Below are 17,334 nucleotides of genomic sequence, written 5' to 3'. Positions count from 1 at the left end.
ATCTTCTGCCTATCTGTGGATATTCTGCTTTTGCTGTCTGTGTAGTATAATGTAGGTGCCTCTTCTATATTTGAGGCCTTCCAGAAGCTTTCCCCAGTAAAGCTTTTAATAAAGGGAGAAACCGTTTACATGTCTACTTTCTATAGGATTTTTTCCCAATTTTTAAATTATTTAACTATTTTTAATTTCAAATTGTGTTTACAGTTTCAAAGCCTAATGCACGGGGACAATAGATGACCCTGTAACCTGGAAACAAGATGGCCTTCAGAGAACTAAACTGGGATCAGCAAATCTGTAGAGTAGATGATAGAATTAATCCAGCCTAGATGATGATCAGTGAATATAAAGTTGAAAGCATTAGGGAACAGTCAGATTTTGATCAAGGGGCAAGCAGGGAAGAGGAGTTGAAAGCTGTTACTTAATCAATTATTTTACCCACTAACAAAAAAAGAATGTGTTAATTAAGAACTGGCAAGAGGTGGTGTATATGGAATCCTAAAGAAAGAAAAAGTAAGATTTGAGGCACAGTTAATAAAGTATTCTTTTGGAAGGAGATAGTCAAGAGATACAAAACTGATCACGCAGGAATTATAGACACACTCCATACGTGAGTCAGAATAGCTTTGAAATTTACATGGTCGACATAAACTACCCCCAAGATCACCCATCTCTCTTGCTCTCAAAGCAACCTAGGAACCTTCTTAGGATTAATTCAGCCTCCATTAACTCATATGCTCTCTAGAAAATTACCTTCCTTCATTGGAAATTTACACTGAGACTTAACCGTAAGTTCCTTACAGGGACAGATCCAGAATTTGTGAGGGACAGATCCAGAATTGTAAACATTTTTAGAATTAGGGGGGCTCTTTTTGAGAAAAGAAATATAAAATGGCAAATATGAAATTGCTTCCAGGGCATTAAAAGGGACCAGTGCAATACATACCTGAAACTTTACCTTAGTCAGCATCAAAATAAAGGCATTGAAGTTGGATTAGTGCAGGTTCTGAGTGCCCATCAGCTCTGAGCACAGTGCTTCAAAGCTGAGGGCCAGACCCAGGGAGCCCCTCAGCAGCACCCCTCTTACTCTCTCCCACAGAACTCATAGTCTTAATAATAAAAATGACAACAAAGGAGTCAAACTCCATACTGCTTCTTAAAAGGATTTTTGCACTTTAACTTATGACCCTTTCTACCTATACTATCATCCTGTTGAAAGATACAGAAACTCTCTCCCATTTCTTACCTCTTCCCAGATTTTGTCTAGTTTTCTGTATTCCAAATACATAGCAATGTTACATAAAGTATAAAAAGAGAAATCTGTAAGGATATTTTACTGTGCCCAAGACAAGATTTAAATGTCTGTGGGCCAAAAATGAGAAGAAAACTTAGAGCAGTGAGCATGATAAAGCTGTGGCCTGACACATTCTAGGTCTGCTACTAAGCAGATCAGGCCAGGACTGTGATTCTTATATGGTAACAGAGAATAAGGATGGCCCCCCATCTGAGGTAGCGGGGAAGTATTAGATTTTCAGCTTTTAAAGCCTTAGGCTGGAATAGGGCTCCAATGTTCTTGAGAGGAGGCTAACAAAATCTGTAGTCTAGAGCCATAGTTTATACTAAGACGTATACCTAGAAAGCAAGAGGTCACAGACACAGTCCAGAGACTAGGAATTGAGCCATGTTCAATTTGGTCCAAAACCTATTAGGTGGGATTGAGCAAGGTGGTGAATGATGTGGGTGCACTAGTAGATTCCTGGTGGCCCAGGTTGGGTGTCAGAGCCTAAGCAAGTGAAGAGTGTGTCCATGTGAAGGAGCTGTCTGGCATGCGGGTGGTGAAGAGGGCATCCACAGGGATGGAGGTAGTTGTGTCAGCTATAGAGGAATCATTACATTGATTGACAAGTAAGAAAATATTAAGGATAATGGTGTTGGGCTGGAATTGAAGATTGGGGTGTGAACTCATGGTTTTCAATAGACAGACAAAAGAGAAAGAGAGGGAGCGAGATATTCAAATTCAAATATGTATATTCCTAGCTTTGTCCCCTGAGAGGGTCTGGGAGCAGTGGCACTCCCAATAGCATTGCATGCATCTAGCATTCACATCTTGGTTTCTAAGTGTCCCTCTTCAGAGGTCCTTGGAGAATTGGTTGACTTCAGTACTGCTGTAGAGAAAGTACGAGATGAGTCTGGAACTTCTTGTACAGCCTGGAATAAAGAAGTGCTCAAAGAATAATGGGGACACAGAGACCACCTTATAAGGACTTTTACTGGAAAAATCTAGGGCAATGTGAGAAAGAAAACGAATAATAATAGTAGCAGACTAAAATGGGGGCACCTGGGTGGCTCAGTTGGTTAAACATCCGACTTTGGCTCAGGTCATGATCTCATGGTACATGATCTCGACCCCGCATCGGGCCCTGTGCTGACAGCTCAGAGCCTGGAGCCTGCTTGGGATTCTGCATCTCCCTCTCTCTCTGCCCCTCTCCCCACCTCCTCAAAAATAAATAAAACATTAAAAAAAATTTGTAATGCATTGAATAAAGTACAAAAACATGAGTTCAAACATATATTTAAAAAGTAGTGATTAAGGGTGTGTGGGTGGCTCAGTTGGTTAAGCCTCCAACTTCAACTCAGGTCATGGTCTTTCGGTTTGTGAATTCAAGCTCTGCATTGGGCTCCACACTGACAGTGCAGGGCAGGCTTGGGGTTCTCTCCCCTGTCTCTGCTCCTCCCCTACTTGCATTCTCTGTCTCTCTCTCAAAATAAATAAATTAGCTTTAAAAAAAAGTAATGACTAAGTTAATAGTTTGATGAGGAGTGATACATAATATCAAAACCCCCTTACAAACTATTTATTAATTACAAAAGGGAAAAAAATAATTTCACAGTGCAGAAGCCAAGCAGATAGGAGCTTAAGTGATCGAAGTTAATGTCACCGTAATGGTACAGATACACATCACATGTCACTTGAATAGGATAAAATGAGAACACATCACCATCACTTCTGTGATATTCCTACCTACTCATGAAGATGAACCAGACAAACCCAAACTGAAGAACATTATGCAAAATGAATGGCCTGTAAACATTGAAAAGGTCATGCTTATGATAGGATAGTCAAGGAAAGACCAAGAACTGTTCCAGATAGAACAAAACTAAGGAGACATGATAACTAAATGTGGTGTCTGTTTTGCAAGATCTGAATTTAAGACTGCCTCTTTTTCTTACAAAGTGCATGCTTGCAATAACGATGGAACTTGAGTAGACCCTGAGAATTGTATTATAGTAAAGTATCAATATTAATTTCCTGATTTTAATGGTTATATTGTGGTTATATAGGAGAATGTCTTACTTGATAGGAAATACACGCTGAAGTGTTGGAGATTAATGGGGCATAATGGCAGCCATTTACTTACTCTCAAATGGGAAAGGAAAGAAGGTTTCTTATGCTGTACTTGTACATTTTCTCTGAGATTGAGATTATTTATATGTATATTTATTTATGTGTTTCATTGCTTTTGTGTGTTTTGAATATCCATGTGCAGCCAAGTTCCCCCAAAGCAGATTTTAGTGGGACCTATCACTAGGGAGAGGTGATTACTTTTGACCTGCTGCAATGAGAAGAGCTTGTTTTTCTTCTTAATAACAATGCATAAAGTGCTCAAGAAGGTTGATGGGATGGATATCTTTGGCAGGTCACCATGCCCCAATCATAGAGGCTTAGCACTGCCACCCTAGTCAAACGCCATTCTACAGTATTTTCTAGAAGCAGGCATGCAAATGATGACATAATGAGGGACACCAGTGATGCCTTCTTCCTCTGGAACTTTGTCATAGGCCTTGCAAATCATGTGATCAGCAGAGCTAATGATTTTAATTATTTAGTGTCAGTCCTACTAGGCATTCTTGTTTGGTTTCTCTTTTATTTAACAGACTTTTATTGAGCCCTACTATGTTACAGGTCCTGTACTAATCTTACAAATACAAAGACAAAAAAAAGGCCCCCACAGTTTCCACTGTGAACAAAAGAGGGGGTCAGACGAGGAAGCAGATATTTACTCTCTAACGAAGGAGTGGGACACAGAGACTGACTGTCTCTTAGGAAGGCTTCACAAAGGAAGAGTGTATGAGCTTGGAATTAAAGGATAAGGTTACTCAAACTCACAACCTCAAGGTCAAGAGTTGCATGCTCTACCAACTGAGCTCACCAGGCACCCCCAGATTTGTTGTTTTGATTGATTGCATTGGCAGCATAGCATGGTGGAGGACAGACAGGAGGACTGTGAGCATGGAGGCGGTTACAGAGAAAGGCATGAACTCAGGCAGTGGCAGAGGAGAGGAAGAGGAGGTGGTTTTGACTGATATAGAGTAACTTGTTTCAATAGTGCTTGATGACCAAATGGTAGAGGGACAAAGGCAGGATGAGCAGGGGGACTGAAGGGAAGGGAAGACATCTGGTTTGACTCCTTCAACCAATGCTCTGGTAGTGCTGCTCACCAAAACCATTCAGGAAGAGGAGGCATTTTGTGTGGAAAGATGTTAGGTGTGAGGTGTCTCATGGGGCAACCAATGGGGAATTCCAGTAAATAAGTATATACATGTCTAAGTGTGGAACTCAGATTGCATATCATTTAAGCAATAATTTTCTATATGCAAATAATTTTTTGGAAGTGAGTATTTCACCCCAGAAAATTGAAAATGTTGAGACACCCAAGGTATTTTTGCTGTGGGCTTGTGTTGGAAATTATGATCATCATGGATCACTTTGCATTGTTGGTTCAAAGCTACAAACAAACAATAAAGCTGGACAATACTGATACTGTAATCCCACAGGACTGGAGAGACCCTAACACGAGACTAATTTTTCAGTGGAAGCAGAACTAAGATGAATTACAGAATTCTCTGCTCCTTAGGCAACTGGGGTAATCTCAGTCCAACCCCCCCCCCCATTTTATTGTGTCCAGAAAAGTTCCTAAATTTGTCCAAGATAACCCAATTAACTAGAATTTTGACTTGTAAGTATTTTGTCCTCTCAAAAGGGAGAAAGTGAGCATGTGTTTTGGAAGTCTAAGTTTAATGCTAGAGGTAGGGAATGGGGGTTTGTATAAACCTCATAAATATCTTCTCTAGCAACTCCATCACCTCCCATGGGCCTGATGGGTGGGACATGGTAACTGATACAGTAAACTGGAGGGTGAGAGTTGATTGGCATTGACATGACCCACAGTTTTACTGAGCAAACAATATGTGAAAAGTGGCCCCACCAGAAAACACACATGGGTTGCATAAGGAAGAGGAACCACCAGAGGATTCATGGAAGCCTAGAACACCATGCAAAGCCTGAAGCTAACTGGGAACTTGCAGCTGCTCCCAGGCCAGCCGGGCAAGGAGCTGTGAGGAATGAAGCTATTCTTTTTGGCAAAGAATACACTGTATCCTGTAAAGTCTCAGAAGCAGGGATGCAAACAACAACTGGAGTTTCCAGGAGTTCCATTCAGCTGGAAAGTACAGTGAGTACACAGAATCCAAAATGATTTCCATAGGTTGCGCTTAACATATTAAAATTAAGTAATTTTTGAAAACCACACTAAGAATAACAACAGCAAAACAAACTGTTCGAGTGCAGATGAGAAAGATGTGGTCAGCTAGGAGCATGTATATAAAAGATTCAGGAGTTTTGATGATCTCAGTATGAGTGAGCCATGTACAATGAGGGAGCTGAATCTGGATTTGGGCTACATTAAGAGTATTCTGGTATTCAGGATGCAGGAGGTGACAGTTCTTTCCCACAGTATGTTGATAAAAAAGAGGATTCTATCCCTCACCTCCCCACCACTGGAAAATAATTTTTATTGAGATTCCACCAGCTGCACAATCAGCTGCTGATGTTAAGCTCTTTCTTCCTTTGTAATTTGGTCTTTCTTAAGTGGTCCTATGAAAGCTGTATTTTCCTCCGCCGTCTGGAATCAGCCATGGCCAAGCTTGGAGGTGGTGTCAATGAATTTACAGTCAGTCTTCTCCAAGGTCCGCCATTTAGTCTGCACCAACAAGGACTCGTGGAGAGTAAGCACTGGCTTCTTGGTTCCTACTGCACAGCCTTTCAGCGTGATGACATCATTGGTCACTTCACTGTAGTGGACAGAGCCACCCAGAGGGTTGATGCTCTTGTCAGACAGATCATAGTCGGTGGAAGCATTTTTCTTGATGAGCTTGCCATCCTACGTGAGGTAGCCCTGGCCAATCTTGTAGATCTTCTTGTTGATCTCAGTGTGGTGATGGTAACCTTTCTGCCCAGCCCAAGCCACAGAGAAGGCCATTTGAGTCGGATGCCATGCCCCAATACGGGCAACCTTACACAGCCTCCCGTGGGTTTTGCAGGGTAGCTCATTGGTATGCCAGTGGCTGGTGACCTCTTTGTAGCCTTTGCCCTTTGTGATACCAATGACATCGATCATCTTATCCTGCCCAAACACTTGGTTCACAGGCATCTGCTGCTCTAGCGTCTCACGGGCCCAGGACACCTTCTTGGCCACAGTGCCTCCATTCACCTGGATCTCCGTAAGGCAGGCCTTCTGGTGTAGAGGAAGCAGGTGCATCTGAGTGTGGGCGATGACACAGATCACCTTGGCAGTACTTCTTCCTGCTGTTGAAGTCCTTCTCTAGCTGCTTCTTGCCATCATCTTCCTGCCACTTCTTTCAGTACTTGGTGAAGGCCTTTTTCTTAGACTTAGGCCAGTTCTTATAGAAGCACCTTTTGCATTCATCACTGATGTGCTCATGGCAATGATGGTCTTAAAGGCACAGAGGCCTCCAGGGGTCTCCACACAGTCCATGTTGCCCACAACCGCTGTGGGTGGCGTCTCCACAATGGCCACAGCCTCCACAACATCCTTCTTTGTTCACCTTGGATCTTGGCCTGTGGACCTCTCATACTATGTGAGCCATGACAGCCTTGTATCCCAGGAAGGCAGGGAGGTGGCCAGGCTTGGAAGAGTCATCCTTGGGGAAGCTCTTCACCTTCCCAGTGGTTCTGGCTGCTACATTTCCAAGGCAGGAAGCCCAAGGACCCATGCCTGGGAGCAGAGAAGTTCCTGTGAGACATTCCACCACCAGACGCTGACAATAGAGCAGGATTCGATGTTTAAATTACATACATGGCTAATATTTACTAAATGCTTACTATATATCAGCTTCTGGGCTAAATGCTTCACACGATTCCCTCCACACAACAAGCCTTGGGTCCTGTGCTGTTAGTGCCTCCCTCCCACCCAGTGTGTGTAGATAAGGGCAGTATCCCGTGGGGTTGGACCTATGTGTAGTCTGGCTAGGGAAAGATCTGGCTCTGTGTGACCAAACTCTGAGCTGGGAACAGATTCCTGACAGTCCATTACTGAAAAAGAGCGGGCCTGAAGGATACAGGTTGCTGGGTTGAGAGGATTGAGGAAATCTAACACATGAGAAACTGCTGGAAGAACACTGTTTTACAAGAAAAAGAGTGGAGTGGTTGAAGTACCTGAGTCAGAGAAGAGGAATGAGATCATGCAGCACAGCCTGAGAAATCAGTTAGAATCAGCTACTCAGAAGAATGGCTCAATTGGTTGAGCATCCAACTCTCGATTTCAGCTCAGGTTGTGATCTCATGGTTCGTGGGTTTGAGCCCCACTGACGGTGCAGAGCCTGCTTGGGATTCTCTCTCTCTCCCTCGCTCTCTGCCCTTCTGTCCCCTTCAAAATAATAATAATAATAATAATAATAATAATAATGGGCGATGTAGATCGGTCTATTTAAAAATAAATGTTCTATATAAAATTATTATGGGTGTCCCAAAATGGAACTGGCTGCGATGTGAGGCACCAACTTCCCACCTCTTTAGGTATTCCAGCAGGAAGCAAATGCTCATCTAATGGGAAGAGGTCCAGGGACCCTCAACACAAAAGCAGATGAGGGTCTGGAATTACTCTTTTTTGCTGCTCTCACAGAGTACATTTTTTAAACCAGTGAAAATATATCTACATGACAGTATTCTGTAATCTGGCACTTTACCTAGTGAAGAGAAAAGCTCAGGTCAGGTCTGAAATAGCAGGAAATACTAATAGTAGTTGAATATAGGAAAATTCAATGATGGCAGAGAAAATGGAGTGCAAAAAAATTTAATGATTCTTTTCAGAAGAAAACAGGAAGTTAACACCTGATTTATAGCATGTAAATGATGATCTTGTATTTCCATTGGTACTTTGGCAAAAATGACTTGATAAAAATATTTAAAAAAATGATTTTATGACATTGTAAAATAGTTTCTTAAGAACGAAGTTAAATAAGGGACTTCTAGGGGCCCCTGGGTGGCTCAGTAGGTTCAGCATCTGACTTTGATTCAGGTCGTGATCTCACGGTTCATGGGTTTGAGCTCCATGTCCAGCTCTGTACTGAAAGCTCAGAGCCTGGAGCCTGCTCTGCATTCTGTGTCTTCTCTCTCTGTCCCTCCCCCACTAGCACTCTGTCTCTCTCTCAAAAATAAACATTAAGAAAATTAAAAAAAAAAAGAGAGACTTGTACCAACTTCTTTTTAAAAGATTTAGCAGAGCCTTCATTTAATGATATATTAGGATAACATATAACATCACACAGGTTCTAGAGCTGGCCTTTGGCTCTCTTTGCCTTACTAATCCTTGAGCAAACAAAAACCTCATGACTAGCGGTAGTATTTCCACTTCTCAGCAAACTTTCTTGAAAGAGCAGATATTGATAAGAACAGCACTTAACCATTTTACTGCCCATTGTAAATTAACAAAAGTAAATTAGCAATTAAAACTCAGCATTTGCAAAGTTGGCAAGCATTCTTTTTTTTTTTTTTTAAACTTTTTTGTCTTCTCCTAGAAGTCTGGTGGCAGAAAGGTAGTATTATTCTGATTATCAATGTAAACTAATAATGAAATTAATCAATCTTGAGTATTCTTTCATGTATACTTGTTTAGAAGTAAGAACAATTCTGTAAGTCATAAAGTTTTTTGTAATTCCAAGTTTGGTCTCAAAGCAAAGATAACCCTGCGGTCAAATTTGAGAAGAGTTAAGAATTTCGTTCATAACTAGTCATCTCAAAAATTGAGAGTGAAATTTCAGTGTTTAACTCACTCAGAGATTGCTTGTGTAAACTCAAAACCAACGAAAGCATAAGAATATTTTGTCAAGTGCGGTGGTTTTAAAGACACGTCCACAGATTCTTTAAAACTCCTCCCTTCAAGGGGTGTAGCTTATTTTTCTTGCCTTGAATGTGGGCTAATGTTGGATACCCACTTTCTTTTTGGGTGAATAGCATTCACAGAACCAGATTGGGAGACCAGTCACTGGCCCCATGAAACTAGCTCACTGTTCAATGGGGGACACTTTCTGGCTGTGGGATGGTGTTAGTAAAGGAGGAAATCATCCTCACAGTAGAGGGGGAAGTTCAGAGTGCAATGCTGGACACAGGGAGGTTCCAACCCAGACTGGAAGTCAGGAGAAGACTGCTGGTGGTGTTTACATGTGCTATCTCTGTGAATACACATCCCCACTCTTAATTTCTGACCCAGACCTGTCTTTTGATTACACGTCCCAAACCAATTGCCTCCTTGACTCTTCCACTTCAGTGTTTCATAAACACCTCAAACTTAACATGTTCAAAAAAAAGTTTTTGGAGTCTAAGCCTGCTCTTTACCCAAGCTTCCCTTTTCATAAAATGGCCCACTTAGGACTTTTGGCCAAGAACCTGGAGATAGCCTTTATTCCTTCCTTTCCAGAACATCCACATCCAAATCGCTGGCAGGTCATGCCAGTCCCCTCTGTGAAATGTACCAGATCTATCCAACAATTTTTCTTCTCTTTCTCTAGTAGAGACATTGCCTTTGCTGCCACGGGGACGCAGAATGAGGAGCACCCTTGAGGGTCAGCACAAAGTCTGCTTGGGATAGACTGAGTGTGAGGAGAGAGACGATAGTAGAGGTAGCCCAGTGAGAGTCATAATCCCCCCAAATGTATCTGGTTTAGAGATATAGATGCTTATTATGTACATACCTTAAAAAATATACAAGCTAATATATTTCATTAATTGTAATATCAACAAATGGTAGCCAGAAAATTATTATGCCAAGAATATTAATACTTACCTAAATTAATTGGGGATGTAAGAAAGCATAGTGGTTAAGAGGTGTGCTCTGTTGTCAACATCAGTAACCGTCCCATCTCTGCACTTACATAGCTGTGCACCCTGTGAAAGTTGCTCTGCCTTTTGGAGTATCAGTTTCTTTATCTGTCAAATCGTATTCTTCTACCTACTCATGGTGTTGTACAGAGTAAATGCAATGGTCTATGCAAGATGCTTATTAGCACATGCAAAGAGCTCCATGTTGTTACTTATCATCAATATCAGCATTGTCCTTCACTTCAAAAACATCTGCCTGTATGAAAGAAAGAAACTACTAGCTTCTTGGAGAAGAAACTACTCCATTATCTAAGAATTATGAGTTGCCTTTAAAGGTGATTCCAGCTCAGATATATAACATTCTGTCATGCAGGGCTAATTTAACTCAATTTTTTTTTCTGATACCATTTTTTGATAAAACTTTTTTGGGGATGAGAACTGTAGGCATTCTGACTAAATTTACACAGATGTCCACAAAAGACTACAATTACCTCATAAGCCAAAATCACTCCCCACCCCCAAGTAGGATATTTGGATGAGCTGATGTTCCTAGCTTTAAGTATGCAGACCTCAGTAACAGCTGAGGCACAACCAAGAGCAAAAAAATGTAGTAGTAGAAAGATTAGACACCTGTTTGTGACAGTGGTCAAAGGCTTCTTTTTCATACATTTTGGGGACTGCATAAGTGGGGGAGCTGACCTGCGGTAAATGACGTGACCATGCGACTGGAATATTCTGTACCAAAGCAAATAAACTGTACAAACATGGGTGGTGGAGGCAACAGACGATACTCATTCTGAGAAGAGCTTCCCATTTTGTAGCTTTGTGCTGTCGGAACACTCGGAGTTATAATTAACTGCTAATGTTCTTCTTCGCTCCTTATTCTGTAGGGTATTCTACCCTTTGTCTCTTTCCTAGATCTTCTCCTTTAGATACAAACTCTCCTTTTCTTCTCCTGGGCAAAAAATAAACTAGATACCAGGAGGGAGTATGTATTTTATCAAGAAGACATATAACTGATTTGAAAATTAATTTTCTTATCAATTTTGTCCCAGACATTTTTCTGACCCTTGTAGAAATTTGAACATTCATAAATATGACTGTCAGGAAATAGTTAAAAATTCCTCTCCATTTATTTAGGCAAGAAGAGTGGTTATCCAGTAAGTGGCAGCAAACAGCTTATAGATTCATCTTTTCTGATTTCCTAACTCTAAGATTCTTATGAATGAAGCAGAATCACTGATTGAGCAAATGGAAGTAAACTTGAAAGTAGAGGATGCATATGATGACTCTCCTAAGAAGCAAATATGAATCTTCCTCTGCGTCTTCTCCAGGAAGTTTTTCAGAGCAATAGAGTGTACTGATGCATGAGCACTCAAAGACACCATAAGGCGTTTTCTGCATGACTTAATTCTTTTTCAGACATAAAGAACAGATTCTGATGATTTACTACTATCATTTTAAATTCAGAGCACTGCATTGCTAACATTGAGGAATTGCAGACTACTTGTTTAAAGGATAATGAAAAGTGAAAAATGTTATATGATTGTCATGGTCACTTTTAAGTCCCAAGATTTTTCAGAACAGTCCCAATTTCAAAAATTCTACCTTGTTATCCTTTAATTACACTCCTTTTGGGGCGCCTGGGTAGCTCAGTTGGTTGAGTGTATGACTTCGGCTCAGGTCATGATCTCATGGTTCTTGCTTCAAGCCCCAAGTCAGGCTCTGTACTGACAGCTCAGAGCCGGGAGCCTGCTTCTTATTCTGTGTCTCCCTGTCTCTCTGCCCCTCCCCCACTCATGCTCTCTCTCTCTCTCCCTCTCTCTCTCAAAAATAAATAAACATTAAAAAAGATATCTGTAATTACACTCCTTTTTGTCAGTCAGACTGTGCATCAGATTTGGAAAATATGTTTTTAAAAGTTTATTGTTATTCTTAGTGCATTTAATAGTTTCCAGAATCAAAGAAATTGTTTTTAAAATATTACATAAATTTTGGGGCACCTGAGTCGCTCACTTGGTTGAGTGTCCAGCTCTTGATTTACACTCAGGTCATGAACTTGCGGTTTGTGGGATCGAGCCCCGTGTCAGGCTCTGTGCTGACAGCCCAGAGCCTGCTTGGGATTCTCTCTCTCTCCCTCTCTCTCTGCCTCTTCCTCATTTGCATGCATGCACATGCACATGTGCTCTCTCACTCTCAAAATAAATAAACTTTTAAAAATATATATAAATTAAAAAAATTATCTTAAGAAAAGTAGAATTCCATTCTTATACATTATGGGAAAGCAGCCTGAATAGCTTAGCTCTTGGGCATAGACTGATGATTACTTGAGCAATTTTCATATTATTGCAGTGGGACTTTATGATTGCCAATTCCATCAGCATAACATGCAGAGGCACAGAAGTATTTTTGAAGGGCATGTGAGAAGTAGCATTTTAGTGTAACTCAGTTGCTGTTGCTGTTTCTTAGAATCTGAAAGAAACTCTTAAGGAAGTTCCGGAATGTACACGATACAAAGTTGCTAATCAGGAACAGTATGATACTTAGATTACTCTTGATTCTAATGGCCATGAGGTCACATGGGGAAAAAATGCCTTTAGATGAAAAAGGGTCAAAATTTTAATTTGAAATTCATACCTTGCTGAAAACTGATTTGGGTTAAAAGTGAAGCTTCAGATAGTCTCTGTAAAGGTAGAAGTCATGAAACAATTTGAAAAATTTTATCAATTTCAAAATGCTTTTAAACTAATTTTATCAATTCCAAATGCTTTTGAAAAGAGGTGGTTTAGCATACAGAAATGCTACTTCCTTATTTATATTAAACTTACTAAAGAGTTCAAAGCTTATTAGGTGTATTCTGCAAGGATGGTCAATATTTTATTATATATTTTGCAAGTTATGGTGATATCATTTTGAGGATCATCCTTGTGTTTTTCAGTTATTGTTCAGAACTAATATTTACCTGTCATGAAGTACTTTGCATCATCACATATCTGTTATCTGGCGACTTAAACTCACTTTCCTATTTATTCTATATAAAGTGACTTGCACAAAACTTCTCCACTCCATTCATCCTTTTTCTGCCCTAAAGGCTGAGGGCTTATTACTATGACATGGTTTGTACACTGAAGAGGTCAAAGGTACTGGCTGATGCGCTGGAATGTTTTTCCCTTACCAGAACTTTTCCTTCCCTTCCAAGGCAATGGCAAGATTCAGAGACAATTCTGGGTGGGTTATCTGAAGTTTCACCCTTATTTATTTTAACAGAAATGCAATGCTCACCGTGGTAAAGTGGGAAGACCAGGGGTTATATTCCTACAAATCAGGGTTTGAATTCTTGTTCTGTTGCTTACTGCTTATGAACTATATTCAAAGTAAGTCTAAGACTCAGTTTTGATATCAATGGCATGGGGACAGTACAAAGCTCATACGATTTTTCAAAGATAATATATATCTAAAGCAATGAGCTTTAGTATCTGGCTCATAGTAGGCTCTGAGTAAATGTTAGCTAATTTGGTTGGATAATAAATAATTATAAGTGGAAGAAGTACAACACAAAAGAGAATATTGAAGTAAGAAGGCATCTTTTGTGCCTACATTGTATGCTATAGTAGCAAAAGTATGAGATTTAATGACTAACCTGTCTTCATCAGATTTCCCAGCCAACTGAACATTATTTTTCTGATCTGTGAAAATGAGCATGATTATATTGCCTCATGGAGTTATAGTAGTACAGTTAGGCTCATAGTGCGAATATTAGATCTTAGTTCCGCTTGTCTTCCTTCTCCTTTGATACTCTTTTTATGGCATATTCTCCACCCACTCCTTTTTGGACAAAGACTAACCTATAATTTAATGTCACTCTCAAAACGTTTGAAGACTGAGAGAGAGAAACCAAACTTGAACCAACTTAGGTTTCCAGTGGGAGAAATCCATTTTTATTGACAATAACATACCTATATGACCCGTGGGTCTACACTCCTAGGCAGGGGAACTGAGGGCTTTAAAGTGAATGAGTCAGAGATGCCTACATGAGCTCAGTAAAAAGATACAGCTCTTCTGATTTGCTGACTGCAGCTCATTCATTCAACTGATATTTTATTAACTGCCTACTATGTACAGGCATCATACTAAGTGCTAGTCATATAACTATGAATAGAACAGCTCTCACCAAGAGAGGCAGGTGAGACAAATTATTATAGCAATGTGATAAGTAGTATAACCCATTTATTTATTGGAGAGGCATTGCTGAGTTCCTGTGGAATACCAGGCACCCTTCTAGTGCTGTAGATAGTGTTTTTTTCTTTTTTCTTTTTTTTCAACTGGTTGAGGGCTGATCCAAAGAGGGCATGGATCGAGGAGGCAACGGAAATGTAGAATGACTTACGCAAAGGGGAGATGGTGAGGGGGTTACCTAAAGATCCGTTGTAAAAGATTGAAATGAGACCCGTGGGGCGTCTAGATGGCTCAGTTAAGCGTTGGACTTCAGCTCAGGTCACAGTCTCGTGAGTTCAAGCCCCGTGTCCGGCTCTGTGCTGGCAACTCAGAGTCTGGAGCCTGCTTGAGATTCTGTGTCTCCCTCTCTCCGCCCCTCCTCCGCTCACGCGCTGGCTCTCTCTCTCAAAAATAAACTGAAAAAAAAGTTTTTTTGAAGATTGAAATGAGACCTGTACTCTTTTTTTATATTTAATGGTGCTATAAGCAGATAGTGTTCTTAAGCAGACAGTGGGACAAAGTAGTTGAAATTTGGGCTGTACATGATTTTTCTGGGCAACAATACGAATTGGGATGCATAACATTATTTACAAAAGTACCGTGCAACGTATTCCACAAGTTAATAGCTGTTGTGCTACCAGAGAGGATGCAGTGCTCACTGAGCTCTAAGTAGAAAATAATTATATAAATTTTGCATCTGTCAGTATGCCCTGGGAGCTCTAAAAGATGCACAGGTTTGCAAATGTAATAAGGTTAGACCCCTCTAGAGGGCCATCATATCAAAACTTGGAAGGACATGTGTATTTTCGAAAGTAATTTTTAGGTCAGAGAAAGAGATAATAGACGTGGCCTAAGGTGTTGATATGGCAAAGCTCACTGTGTCTGTTTTGAGGACATCATCTAACCCATCTAACCCTGCTTCTTCAATAATTAATCATATTTCTGGGAGAGACTGAAAATCCCAGCGAATGTGTATGGCTACTTCCAGCCTAGAGAGGTCGGTTTACTTAGTGACAGGATTTATTGGATTTTAAAATGTTTTCCTTCTTGTAATTTTTCTGACCCAGAAATATGCTTTTTATTTCAGCAGCTCTCAAAACAGCTGAATAAATGACAGTTTCCAAACAATCACCGTTAACTGTAAATCAAAATGTTATGTTTCCTCAGTTAATGCTAAGATTCTTCAGTTTGTTTTCCTTCTCTCACCAGTGAAGTATAATCCACCACCAGAATGATGATTAAAGGCATTCTACCAAAAATATTTACTCCATTCTGTGGCAAACACTTGTCATTTCCAACTTCAGTACAACAGCCCTTGCTTAAGTGTCGTGGTGCTGCTACATGAAATAGAGGCATCTGGAATTTATTCTCTTATTCTCCTTCTAATTATAGCTTAATTTATCAACCACACATTTTTAAAATGGTTATTCTTAGTAGCATTCTCCATTACAAAACACACCAGAAGTATTCATTTCAAAATGATATTGTTTTTACTCTTCTGAGGGGTAGATATCACACTTGTTTCTGTATAATTTTTTTATGTATACTCAACTGTATAATTTCTCAAGTTCTGTTTTCCAAAATTATCTCCCTACCCCCAAGTCTCCAACCTCAATAAAAAAATCTCACCCTCTCAGTGCCAGTCTCTCTGCTACATGGCAGACCTGGTCATGACCTTTAGAACTAGAGGTGACCTTGGAGATCATTAGTTCAGTGGTTGTCAAACTTTGCAGCATATAAGACTCTCTTTGGGGTGCTCTACTCTGGGAGTAGAGTCTAGGAATGTACTTTATTTTTCTTTAAAGCACCCCAGGGGTGCCTGGGTGGCTCAGTCCATTAAGCATCCCAACTTCTGCTTGGGTCATGATCTCACCTCTCTTGAGTTCAAGCCCCACATTTGGATCTCTGCTGTCAGTGCAGAGCCTGCTTCAGTTCCTGTCTCCCTCTCTCAATGCCCCTCCCCAGCTTGTGCTTTCTCTCTGTCTCAAAAATAAATAAAACATCAAAAAAAAATTAAAAAAAAAAAGCACCCCAAGTAGTTGTGAGCCACACATCAAAAAATACCCTTAATTACTCTCAACTCTTCTATAGGTAAGGATGCAGAGGGTAGAAAGTATGGCTTGCCCAGGATCTTTGGTGATCTAATTAATGTAATTGTCATCAAAGTGTTTCCACAGCTGTTCTTGACATCCCTCTAACTTATATTCTAAAAGAACAGGGATCAAAACGTGGTTGCCTTCTCATGAAAAGCTTCTATTCTTGCCTTAAGGGGTCAGGGTGGGGTTGGAAAGTTGTGAAAAAGCACATGCTATTGCTCTACAAAGTAATCAAATGTGGGCATCATCCAAAAGCAACAACCACAGGGGCTGACTCTTGATTTTGGTTCAGGTCATGATCTCACGTTCATGAGCTCGAGCCCTGTGTATGGCTGTGCGCTCACTGCACAGAGTCTGCTTTGGATCCTCTGTATCCCTCTTTCTGGCCCTCCCCCACCATTGCACACACTCTGTCTCTCTCTCAAAAATAAATAAACTTAAAAAAAAATTTTTTGAAAGCAACGACCATAAAAGTGTGTATAATATTTCCATGTGGCTCCTTTAACAGTATTTGGGGACAGAGAATAGACACTGAATGAATGAATGAATACATGGTGAATACATGAATGAGTGGCCAGTGAGTCAGGATGGAAGACATTCAGGTAGAGTGGTGACGTGTCTCAGAGTGCCTGAAAAGTCCCCATTGTGGTCACTAATAGTCAAAACCTCTGTCAGGTAGCAGGAAGAGGAAGTCCTCTTTAGAATAGGATAAGCTTGTACGATTCTATTATTTTAGTAGTTTATTTTTTGTCCCTTGTAGATAGTTGAAAAGTATTGCAGATTTAAGTAGCTTAGGTATAGTATTGCGTTATAATTTAGAAGGTTTTATTTAGGTTATGTTTAGAAAAA

The 17,334-nt window shown here is 40.4% G+C and overlaps 1 pseudogene; it reads right to left on the bottom strand.

Moving 5' to 3' along the window:
- Positions 1–5,870: 5,870 nt before the first annotated feature.
- Positions 5,871–7,282, bottom strand: LOC122495523 (annotated as a pseudogene).
- Between the last annotated feature and the right edge of the window lie 10,052 nt (positions 7,283–17,334).

Source organism: Prionailurus bengalensis, chromosome F2 (assembly GCF_016509475.1).
Source record: "Prionailurus bengalensis isolate Pbe53 chromosome F2, Fcat_Pben_1.1_paternal_pri, whole genome shotgun sequence".
In the NCBI taxonomy this organism is placed as follows: domain Eukaryota; kingdom Metazoa; phylum Chordata; class Mammalia; order Carnivora; family Felidae; genus Prionailurus; species Prionailurus bengalensis.
This window is presented reverse-complemented; position numbering and strand designations above follow the sequence as displayed.